Source organism: Ursus maritimus, unplaced genomic scaffold, assembly GCF_017311325.1.
Source record: "Ursus maritimus isolate PB19 unplaced genomic scaffold, ASM1731132v1 scaffold_21, whole genome shotgun sequence".
NCBI classification, from domain to species: Eukaryota; Metazoa; Chordata; class Mammalia; order Carnivora; family Ursidae; genus Ursus; species Ursus maritimus.
Genome location: NW_024424564.1, coordinates 9,686,094 through 9,698,131, shown reverse-complemented (window position 1 = coordinate 9,698,131; position 12,038 = coordinate 9,686,094). Strand labels below are relative to the sequence as shown.

Sequence of the window (12,038 nt, the reverse complement as noted above, 5' to 3'; positions counted from 1 at the left end):
AATAATATTGCCAAGCACTCAAAGCAAGTCAGGGGTGCCTGGGTGGCTCAGGGTCCTGGGATCCAGTCCCACATGGGGTTCCCTGCTCAGCGGGGATCCCGCTTCGCCCTCTGCCGCTCCCCCTGCTCGTTCTCTCTCTCTCTCTCTGTCAAATAAATAAAATCTTTTTTTAAAAAAAGTGAGTCCGGTAAGTCTAACTTTTAACAAATACACTCACCACTACCTAGAAAATGAACAAGACCTAAATACTCTAACAGCTAAATTTTGTCAGTTGGAGCTTTTTTTTAATGGAAAAATTTTGTCTAACACCCAATATAAGCTATTTAACTACTTTAGAATGTTTCTTAAAAGGATAGCATTAATGTTAGAATGGGTATAAAAAAATTGTACAAACCTTCACTCCTTAGATAAGAAAACAGACCTAAAGAGGTTAAGTGACTTGCTCAGGGTAATTATACTGCAAAATTCCTTTTACGTTACTTAATAAAATAATTTATTTCATACAAACAGAAACCCCAAATCCCTCTATACACTTTATCGATAAGCCTGTGAAAACCACACCGCACTCGGGGCTGACCAGCTGAAGATGCGATTCCTGTCCTTCATTCAGGAGACGGTTGGTGGCGTGAACAGACACTGCCCACAGATGGTCCCGGGGTGGGATTTTCCTGCTGCAGAAAGAGAACTTGTAGATCCAAGACAAGGATTCCTCCCAGATCAAGCCTTCCTGGAAAATTCCACTTTCATCCGTGAATCAGAGACCAACTGGAGGCAGGCCCAGTGGTAAAGCCTAGCAGTTCTTAACCACTGCTGAGCTTGCCCACCCCGCGGCCAGCGGGAGACGGCAGGCAGTCAGCTCACAGCCTCGGTCTTGCTTTGAACGGCTCGCGTCTCAACTCTCTGGTCTCCTGGCTCTTCCAGGGCTTGGGAGAGGGCTTCAGGGAGGAGAAGGAAGGTCAGGGTGCTGAGGGAGAAATTTTGGGGGGACACTGAGTACACACAAAGAAAGCAAGAGGGCCACAGCGGCCACTCCTGTCCCCCTCCGTCCCCCTCCGTCCCCACCCCCAGCGCCTCGCAGGGATTCTTTGAATTTCAGACTTAACATCCTTCAGGGCTCCTGGCTGGCTCTGGCGGGGGAGCACGCTAGGCTTGGTGTCCGGGTTGTAAGTTCGAGCCCCACGTTGGGTGTAGAGATTACTTTAAAAAATCTTTAAGAAAATATAAAGAAGTAAATAAAATAACATCATCCAGAGAAATTCCCCGGGAGGCCCCACAGCCCCGATTATCTTGATTTTCCTTGCGTTCCCAACAACTACACAGAAGTTAAGAAAAGACGTTCTCTGCGGTGTGGAAGATAAGATCTTGAAATATTAATCACTGTGTTTTCTTTCTTTCCAGCACTTCCTGACCTTTCCCCTAGTGGGCAGAAGTATCTACTTTGCAGAAGAATTCATGTGGTTGTGACTGGAAGGCTGAGAGAAAGGAGAGGTTCGTTTTCTCGAGTTTTATTTTCACTCAAGGCCAATGAGAGCGTTTACGCTAAGACCGGGACCTGTGGGTGGTCAGGACCAGCAGGCCTCGGGCTCCCGCGCTGCCCTGGCTCTCTTCCTGGCTGCGTGGGGGCCTCCTGCCCTCCCTTGACAGGTCCCCACCTGTCAGTCACCCCACGTGACCCTCCCCGGACCGAGCGATTGCCGACCCTACCCGAGCTGACCCACGGCGATGGCCCTGTCCGCAGTCCAACTGCACTGAGCGAGCTGGGCTCCGTGATCCCGAGCTGGGGTTACCCAAGGGGCAGACCCGGCCCAGTGTATCAGTGGGCCTGGGGGGAGGAATCGGCCCCCGTAACACAGCAAACACACAGTGTTTCTGGAAGGAGAGAGTATTTTGAAACAATTAACAAAAAAAAAGTTTCCAATGCCAGCCTCTCGAAATACCTAGAATTCTGTGGAGATGCTTGCTAAGTGGATTGTGACCCGGTGGTATTTACTGCTGGCCTCTGTTAATTGGTCTGTGCCAAGCCAACAGTGTGCACTTCCAAAGCATTGTTTTCTTTCATTTTCACAACAAGCCAGCGGGGTAGATAGTATTTTATGGATGAAGAAACAGAGACTCCAGTGCTTCTGACCTTAACCACTGGCCTATCCCACCTCCTCCTAAAACTGGAGGATAGAGAATAAAGATAGCAGGTTTCCCTGAATATTCTATTTCCTAAAATATATTTTTACGATATATTCTATTTTAAATAAATATAGGAAACTATACTTTTCATTAGAACTTGGAAGTTCCCTGCCCCCCATCCCCAAGTAAAATAAAATGTAGCCTTCTAGATGGTTTAAGACTCAGCTCCTAAGTTAGCTAATATGTTAATAATACAAATTTGTAGGGGAAGGGTCTCCTTGGTCAGTCACTCAAATGAGGGCATAAGAATCAAAAGTGATTCTTTAAAGGACTAGTCAAAGCAGCCTTGGATCGTAACCTCCCCTTCAGGGCATGGAGGTCCTACTAGCTTGTCCCTTACAGCAAACTGGGCCTGTCACCCCTCCCCAGGCACCCCCTTAAGGATCCCTGAGAGAGGCAGTAAGCTTTTGGAGAGTTTTGCCAATGGCAAGAGAGTTGCAGAGGAGATAGTTTCCTCCTTGGTATTCGCGTCCTGTCCTTTCCAGGGGTATTTGCTGGGGTGTTCCCCGTATACATCCTAAGTCAAGAGGGCAGTTCTCCCCTGTCTCTGCAGTTGGGAGCCACAGAACAAGTGGGTAAACACTGATCAGATCTTAAAGCTCATTTGAGAAGGTTTGGGGTTATTTGCAAATCAGGTCCTTCCATTCATTTTTCCCTGTGTATGTAAAGCAACATATTTCTGCACCATTGAAGAGAAAAGAAAATTAGCGTGAGCTGCCAACAGCTGGCTGACAACCTTGAGCCCTGGGTGTGTTGGAACCGATCCAGATTTCACATAAGGAGTTCATTTTTGGTTCGTCAAAAAAGGGAAGGAGTTGGCCCAGATCCTGTTCCACAAATTCAGGAACAAGGATCCGCAATTCCCTTCAGAAATTGCTGGAGGGTGGCCCTGCAGCTCCGCGTGTTTCTCTGCCCGATACAAGAAGAGCCGTGTCACTGTCTGGGTGTTTCCTCTGACACGTCAGTGATTCGGTGCGGCAATTAGGCCAGGCCAAGGTGAAGGCCCCCTTTCCTCCAAATCCCTTTTAGAAAGATCTATCCTTTCTGCGGATTCCAGATTTTTATTTTAAGCTGCTTTTTCTTCTTCGTGAATCCTACTCACCCTCACTTTGAGTTTAGCTTTTAGACAGAGACCGAGTTTCCTATCGTCGTGAAGAACTTAATATTTGTCGGCGAATGAAATCCTCTTATTTCCTTGTCTGTGATTCACCATTTCAGAGTCAGAAAAATCTCAGTTTCGGAAAGGCAATAGCCATTTTTATTGTCCAAGTAACAAGTAATCAATGTAGAAAATGTGGACAATGTAGGAAGGGATAGAGAGACAAAATTAAAAACCATCCCAAATCCACCACTGCAGAAAGCTAACCACCATTAGCGTTGTAATGTATATGACTTTATATACATTTCTCTTTTCACAAAAGAAATTACAAATTACTTAATCATTTGATTTTTTTTCTCTACATTTGGGATGTGAGATGAAAATAGATCAACGTTACTATTTTTAAGAGGGGGGTAGTACACCGCAAACTGTGACTGTGCCTTAACTTCTCTATAGGAATAGATGTTTTTGCTGATATAAATACTGTTGCAATGAACGCCTTGTACATACATCCTTGCTCACTAGGCTACTTATTCCTCATGATAAATTCCTGTGAACAAACTTTGCTAGATCAAACCGTATGCATTTTTTTCAAGGCCTCTGAGACATATGCCAAATTGCCTCTCCTCCCAGAAAACTCGTCCTCATTTATAACCTCACTAACTTCATTAGAGTGCATTCTTAAACTCTCACAAATACTGAGTATGATAAGCCTTTTTAAAACTTTTTGCTCATTTGAGAAATAAAAAATTGGTACCTCAAATTGTTTTTTTATTCTTTTTTAGAAAAATTTTAACTCCAGGGGCGCCTGGGTGGCACAGCGGTTAAGCATCTGCCTTCGGCTCAGGGCGTGATCCCGGCGTTGTGGGATTGAGCCCCACATCAGGCTCCTCCGCTATGAGCCTGCTTCTTCCTCTCCCGCTCCCCCTGCTTGTGTTCCCTCTCTCGCTGGCTGTCTCTCTGTCAAATAAATAAATAAAATCTTAAAAAAAAAATTTAATTCCAGTATAATGAACATGCAGTGTTACCTTAGTTGCAGGCGTACAATACAGTGATTCAACAGTTCTATACATTACTTAGTCTCATCATCAGTGTACTTTTAATCCCCTCCACCTATTTCACCCCTCCCCCCACCTGCCTCCCCAGTGGTCTCCATCAGTTTCCTCTCTATCGTTAAAAATCTTTTTTCGGTCTGTCTCTTTTTTGTTTGTTTTGTTTCTTAAATTCTACATGAGTGAAATCATATATTATTTGTCTTTTTCTGACTTATTTCACTTAGTATTATCCTTCTAGATTTATCCACATTATTGCAAATGGCAAGATTTCCTCTTTTATGGCCGAGTAATATTCCATTGTATGTGTACCATATCTTCTTTACCAGTTCATCTATGGATAGACCCTTGGGCTGCGTCCACCATTTGGCTATTGTAAACAATGCTGCAATAAATAGGGGTCCATGCATCTTTTTGAAGTAGTGTTTTCATATTCTTTGGGTAAATACTCAGTAGTGGAATTACCACATCATATGGTAATTCTATTTGTAATTTTTCATTTCCGATTTTGAGCTCTGTGTGTGTGTGTGTGTGTCTTTTTTTTTTTTTTATGCGTCTGGCTAAAGGTTTATCAGTTATGTTGATCTTTTCAAAGGACAGCTCCTGGTTTCAGTCATCTGTTCTGGGTTTTTTTGTTTGTGTTTTGTTTTTTTAGTTTCTGTATCCTTTATTTCTGTTCTAATCTTTATTATTTCCTTCCTTCTGCTTGTTTGGGATTTTGTTTGTTTTTCTTTTCCTAGCTCCTTTTAGGGTAAGGTTAGTTATTTGAGATTTTTCTTGCTTCTTGGGGTAGACCTGTCCTGCTATAAACTTCCCTCTTAGAACAGCTTTTGCTGCGTTCCAGTTTTGGATGGTTGTGTTTTCATTTTCATTTGTCTCCATGTATTTTTATTTTCTTTTTGATTTCTTGGTTGATCCATTCATTGTTTAGTAGCATGTTATTTAACTTCCATGTATTTGTGTTCTTTCTACATTTTTTCTTATAGTTGATTTCTAGTTTCGTAACATTGTGGTCAGGAAAACTACATGGTATGACCTCAATTTTTTTTTAAATTTGTTGAGACATGTTTTGTGGCCTAACATGTGATCTGTTCTGGAGAATGTTCCATGTGCACGTGAAAAGAATGGTATTCTGCTGTTCTAGAATGGAATGTTCTGAATATATTGGTTAGATCCATCTGGTCCAATGTGTCATTCAAAGCCACTATTTCCTCGTTGACTTCCTGTTTGAATGATCTATCCATCGATGTAAGTGGGGCGTTAAAGTCTCCTACTATTATTGTATTACTATCAATTATATCCCTTTTGGTTGTTATTAGCTGCTTGATGTATTTGGGTACCTCCATGTTGGGTGCATACATATTTACAACTGTTATATCTTCTTGTTGGATCGTTCCCTTTATCGGTATGTACGTCCTTCTCTAACTTTTTCTACAGACTGTTTTAAAGTCTATTTTGTCTGATGTACGTATTGCTACTCCAGCTTTTCACTTCCATTCTCATGATAAAGGCTTTTTGGTCTGTTCACTTACAATCTGCACGTGTCTTTAGGTCCGAAATGAGTCTCCTGGAGACCGCATTTAGATGGGTCTTGCATTTTCATCCATTCTGTTACCCTATGTCTTCTGATTGAAGGGTCTGGCCATTTACATTCAAAGTAATTACTGACAGATATATACTTCCTGCCATTTTGTTCCTTGTGTGGTTGTTTTTGTAGTTCTTCTCTTGCTCTCTTCTTTCATGGTTTGTTAGCTTTCTTTAGTGATATACTTGGATTCCTTTCTCTTTGTTCCGTATCTGTTACCAGTTTTTTATCTGTGGTTACGATTAAGTTTATATATAACGTCTTCTGCATGTAGCAGTCTATATGAAGTTGATGGTCATTTAATTTTAAATCCATTCTAAAAGCACTAGATACTTACTCCTCTCCCCTCCCACATTTTATGTATCATACTTTGCATCCTTTTATTTTGGGACTCCCTTGACTGATTTTTATAAATATACTTAATTTTACTGCTTTTGTGCTTCCTATTTTTCCTACTCCTGTTTCTGGTCTTTCCTTTCCACTCAAAGAGTCCCCTTTAACATTTCTTGTGGGGCTAGTTTAGTGGTCATGAATTCTTTTAACTTTTGTCTGTCTGGGAAACTCTCTCTTCTTTTATCCTGAATGATAGCCTTGATGGATAGAGTATTCTTGGTCGCAGTTTTCTTTCCCCCCAGCACTTTGAATGTATCCTGCCACTCCCTTCTGGCCTGCAAAGTTTCTGCTGAAAAATCAGCTGATAACCTTATGGGATTCGCCTTGTATGTAACCATTTTCCTTTCTCTTGCTTCTTTTAAAATTCTCTCTTTATCACTACTTTTTGTCATTTTCATTATTATGTGTTTTGGTGAGGATTTCCTTGAATTGATTTTGTTGGGGCTGTCTGTGCTTCCTAGATCTGGATTTCTGTTTCCTTCCCCAGATTCAGGAAAATTTTGCAACTATTCCTTCAAATAAGTTTTCTGCCCCTTCTCTTCCTAGGATCCCTCTAATGTGAATGTTATTATGCTTGATGGTGGTGCGGGGCTCCTTTAGTCTATTTTCATTTTTTATTATTTTTTCTCTCACCTGTTCAGCTTGATTGCTTTCCACCAGGCTGCTGACCCATTCTTCTGCTTCCTCTAGTCTACTCTTGAGTCCCTCTAGTGTATTTTAAATTTCAGTTACTGAGTTCTTCATCTCTAATTGGTTCTTTTTTATGTTTTCTGTTGTTTCTCATGTTTCTCTCCTCTTTGTTGAGAGTCTCACTGGTGGTCTCCACTTTTTCTTCAAGTCCAGTGAGAGTATCTTTATGACCATTACTTTAAATGCTCTGTCAAGCATATTACTTATCTCCATTGCATGTAGCGCTCTTGTGATTTTGTCCTGTTCTTTCATTTGGGACATATTCGTCTGACTCTTCACTTTGTCTTACTCTCTGTGTCTGTGTGTTGGGAAAGTCAGCTACATGTCCTGCTCTCGAAAGTAGTGGCCTTATGAAGAGGAGGTCCTGTAGTGTCCTGCAGTGCAATGTCCCCTGTTCACCAGAATCTGGCACTTCCGGGGTGTCTCCTCTGTGTGTTACATGGACCCTACTGTTGCGGCTGTGCTGTGTTGGCCTTCAGTCTGATTGTCTGCAATGGCGCTCTCTCCCTGTTGTGGGCAGGGCTTGGTCCCTGTGTCAGGGGGCCAGTCTGGGGCTATCTTGGGCTTGAGTGGAATCAGACCAGGCGTTTGCCAGAGCTAGGTACTTTCCCTGTGTTGTCGCCTGAGAAGCTTTTGCTGGTGGACATGGCCTGCGGACAGTCCAGATGTCTGCCCGCAGTCCACTATTGGGGTCACGGCTGGACTGGTGTGTGCGGTTATCTTCCCCCCTCCCTTCCAGGGTGGTACTGGTCCCTGGTGAAGCTGCTTGCACACTGCCGGGCTTGTCACACCACTGTGGATAGACTCCTGCCAAGGGCATTTGAAGGGAGAAGGTGGAGGCAGGGTATGGGTGCCAGCAAGGTTCATACTGGTCTGCTGTGGGAGGGGTTCTGCAGTCACCCAGGAAACCTGCTGAGGCCGAGATGGAGAGAGCCAGTCTGCAGGAGAACACAGGGGCAGGGAATGCTGTTAGCAAACTCGGTGGAGGGTGTTCGTGCTAAGCTGGTTCCCACGGGTGTCTGTGTATCTAGGCTTGGGGGCAAGGGAGGGAAATGGCACCCACCAGCTCCTTTGTTCTTAGAGAGGTCGCCCAAGGACCCCTGCCCCTCCAGCACAAGCTCTTAGTGTAGTAAGCAAATCTCCCTCCCACATACCCCAGTGTTTTTCAGACCTTCCTCTAAGCTGTATCCCCGTGGGGCTGCGCGTTGTGCCATCTCTTTAAGGACTCCCTTTCCTCTCACCCTTCCTGGTCTCCCAGAGCCAAGCCCGCTGATCTAAAGTTTCAGGTGTTAAGCCCTGATAATTGTAAGAACTCAAGAAGTTAAGCCCCTCTGGGTTTCAAAGCCAAATGTTAGGGGGGTTCATCTGCTCCATGCAGGTTCCCCATGCCTGGAGTACCTGGGGTGGGGTCTGAGCCTCTCCCTTCTCTGGCCTGTGGCATTCCTCCCTCCAGGGGACAGTTCCACAGGTCCCTTTAGCTTTCAACTGCATCTCCGTTCTTCCTGCCCTCTTTGATGTCACCTCTTCTCTACATTTTGCTGTGGAGAGTCTGTTCGGAGAGTGTTTGTGTTATTTACACTGATATGGATGTTACATAGATGTATCCATGGGACAAGGTGAGCTTAGGGTCCTCCTAGACTGCCATCTTCTCCGTCTCCTGTTTTGTTTTGTTTTTTTCTTAACAAGGTTGAATGTATTTTCATATGTTAATAACTATTGGTATTTTTTTAAAGATTTTATTTATTTATTTGACACAGAGAGAGATAGCCAGCGAGAGAGGGAACACAAGCAGGGGGAGTGGGCGAGGAGGAAGCAGGCTCCCAGCGGAGGAGCCTGATGCGGGGCTCGATCCCAGAATGGTGGGATCACGCCCTGGGCCCAAGGCAGATGCTTAACTCCTGAGCCACCCAGGCACCCCGTGGTATTTTTTTTTCTTTTTTTGCATTATCTGTTCTCTTGTGCTCATTTTTCTATTGGGGTATTCATAGTTTCCTTCCTGACTGTAGGAACTCATTGCACATAAAGGTGACATTTTCTAGACTGTATTTCAGGGAACTTTTTGCACTTTGAGATATTAATAGGTGTGTTGAGGGGAGGAAAAGACTTCCATGGTCAGATTTAACACATAATTTCCTAAGCTTAATTGACCATCAAACCTTTTTTTCTTTCTTTCTCCCCCCCCCCCCCCACAGAACACCCTCTGGCATCATTCAGGACATGAGTGTTCTGGGCAATAACATTTGAGAAAATGTTCTATAAAGGATATTAATGCTTTATGTGTTACATATGTGGCAGGATTTTTCCCCATTACCATTTGTCTTTTATTCTATATGATTTTTCCCCATACAGCATTTAATTCATGTATTAAAATCTCTCCGGATTTTCCTTTGCAGTTAAGTAATTTAGAATATGGACCCTGAAGTCATGTTTGTTTGCTTTGAATCCTGGTATCACCATTTGTGGGGACCCTAGGAAAATTACTTAACCTCTCCGTGCCTCAGTTTTATGATTCAGAAAGTGGGAGAAGTAAATATAAGTACCTATAAAGTTGTTGTGAGGATTAAATTACTTAATAATACAGGGAAAGCACTAGAATTGTGTTTGACACAGTGTCAGATGTTTAAGACAGATTATTTTTTGGATGATGTAAAAAGTCTTTCCCCATTATCTATGTTGTAAAAAAAAACCTCATATTTTCTTCTAGTATTTTTGTGGAAATTAATTTAGGTATTAGCTATAAAGAGCCTACTTTTCCCCCAGTTTTAGGTAAGTTTTTCCAACACCATTTATTGATTACTTCTCCCTTTATCATTTAATATTACTTTTTTTTTTTAATTTTCTCTCTCCTGCTCAGTCTGTTCTGATAACAAGACCCCTGGTTTCGTTCTCCTTTCAGAAGAGTCACAGCTATGTTTGCCTGAATCAAGAGTACATATTGGATTCCCTGGTAGAGTTGCCCCATGAGATACTTGGTCAGCATGAGGGACTGAAAGTGGGTTTGGTTGTCTACAGTGCAGGTGGGAACTATAGATCTCACAGGCTTTCGATTTTAACTGTTACTGTGCCTGTCAGTACTCATGTACCGCTGAGGCCTCATTGGGATTATAGCTTGTGCATTCCCTCAGGAATGTTTGAGCCCTAGTGTTCACTGTATCACAGAAAAACTGATGTCTTTGAATTCCATCTGGTCTCTCTTCTTCCTGTTGTGTTACACACATAACCTCTAAATTGCTAGGGAAGAAGTGAGAGGGAAGGGATATGAACCTGATCCATCCCAGGCTGTGGGGGGAGAGCCAAGTGGTCATAGTTGAGAGGAAGATGTGATACTGGGAGGCTTCCTAGAGGTGGGAACAGAAAAGCGTTGAGGGCATTTCAGTCAGAGCTGAGGGAAAGCCAAAGTCCTGATAATTATCCACAAGGCCCAACACAACATTCTCCTTCTCTGCACCCCATTATCTCTTGTTCACCCTGTTCCCAACAGCCTTTTTGCTGTTCCTCAAACAGTGCTCCCACTTCAAGGCATTTGCATGTGCTGATTCCCCTGGAAGGCTTTTTCCCCAGTACCCATATTGCTTGTTTTGGCGTCAGCGTAAGCCCTTTGCTCAAACGTCAACTTGGTGAGGCCATCCCCACGAGCCATTTCACTTTTGGTTTACTGTCTGTCTCCCCACCGTAGAATATGAACTTCCTAGGATGTTTTGTTGTTTTGTTCTCTGATTTCTCTCAATACCTAGAACAGTGCCTGACATATATAGGACTCCATGGTTGATTGTGGATGAATGGACAGTAGAGTGTCCCAGTCAGACGGTGTCACTTGCATAATACTTTGGAATGCGTCTAGGTCTGTTAACAATAGCATATTTCCTCAGAATGTAGCTGCCTGAAGGACTATGGATTTTCAAGCTTGCCTTTACAAACACGTTATTTTTAAAGTGGGGGTAAAAGGTTGCATTTCTTGAAAGTTAGAACAAGCACATGTCTATGGTGGCTTCTTTCATTAGATGCCTGAACTTCATACCCGAGGCTGCCACAAAGCCAGGCAAGACGAAATGCAAGTTAAAATCACAGTGAGGGAGCGCCTGGGTGGCACAGCAATTAAGCGTCTGCCTTCGGCTCAGGGCGTGATCCCGGCGTTCTGGGATTGAGCCCCACATCAGGCTCCTCCGCTGTGAGCCTGCTTCTTCCTCTCCCACTCCCCCTGCTTGTGTTCCCTCTCTCGCTGGCTGTCTCTATCTCTGTCAAATAAATAAATAAAATCTTTAAAAAAAAAAATCACAGTGAGATACCACCATACCCCGACCACCATGGCTAAAATGAACATACAGAAAATGCCAAATGTAGCAACGTTGGGTAGGAAAGAATTCTGAAACACGTTGAATAACTATTAAGTAGCATATAGCAAACACATATCCCATGACCCAGCATTTCCACATCTATATAGACCCAGCCAAAATGTCTACATATGTCCGTGCAAAAGACAGGTAACACAATGTGTACAGCAGTACTCTTTGTAACGGCCAAAATCCGGAGCAGAAATGGAGCAAAATAGTAAAACGGATTTTTGAAAAGGTGATATGTTCTCATAGTAGAACAGAGCACAGCCCATGAAACGCATATCTACGACCCCATGCAATGCTGTGGATGAATTGCACAAACGTAATGCTGAACAAAAAGTCAGACACAAAGGGGCAGATAGTGTATCTTTCCATCTATATAAGATTATAAACAGGTAAAACTAATCCATTATGCTAGGAAGTCTGGAGAGACTTACAAAGGAACATGAGTAGTGCTGTGGGCTTCTGATAGTATTATACTCTTTGATCTGAATGCTGGTTACCCAGGAATATTCAGCCTTTGAAAATTCGTCAAGCTGTATATTTATAGTTGACTCTTCTGAGTCAACGGAGTCAAATTTCCTGAACGCCATCAATTAGAGATATAGGCCACTCATTTGCTAAAGCTACTTGTTACTTAGTACAGGCTGAAACTGTTCCAGGAAGCACCGCTGCAGCGCCTGGTGGAGTAGGGTAAGGTAGGG

The 12,038-nt window shown here is 43.3% G+C and overlaps 1 long non-coding RNA gene across 1 annotated transcript in view; it reads left to right on the top strand.

Annotated features, from left to right (window-relative positions):
- The first annotated feature begins 554 nt into the window (after positions 1 to 554).
- The window catches only part of LOC121104391, a 64,131-nt gene continuing 52,647 nt past the window's right edge, over positions 555 to 12,038 (top strand). The window contains exons 1-2 of the long non-coding RNA XR_005836671.1: positions 555 to 955; positions 1,399 to 1,488. This is a non-coding gene — a long non-coding RNA (uncharacterized LOC121104391). The remainder of the gene's footprint in view (positions 956 to 1,398; positions 1,489 to 12,038) is intronic.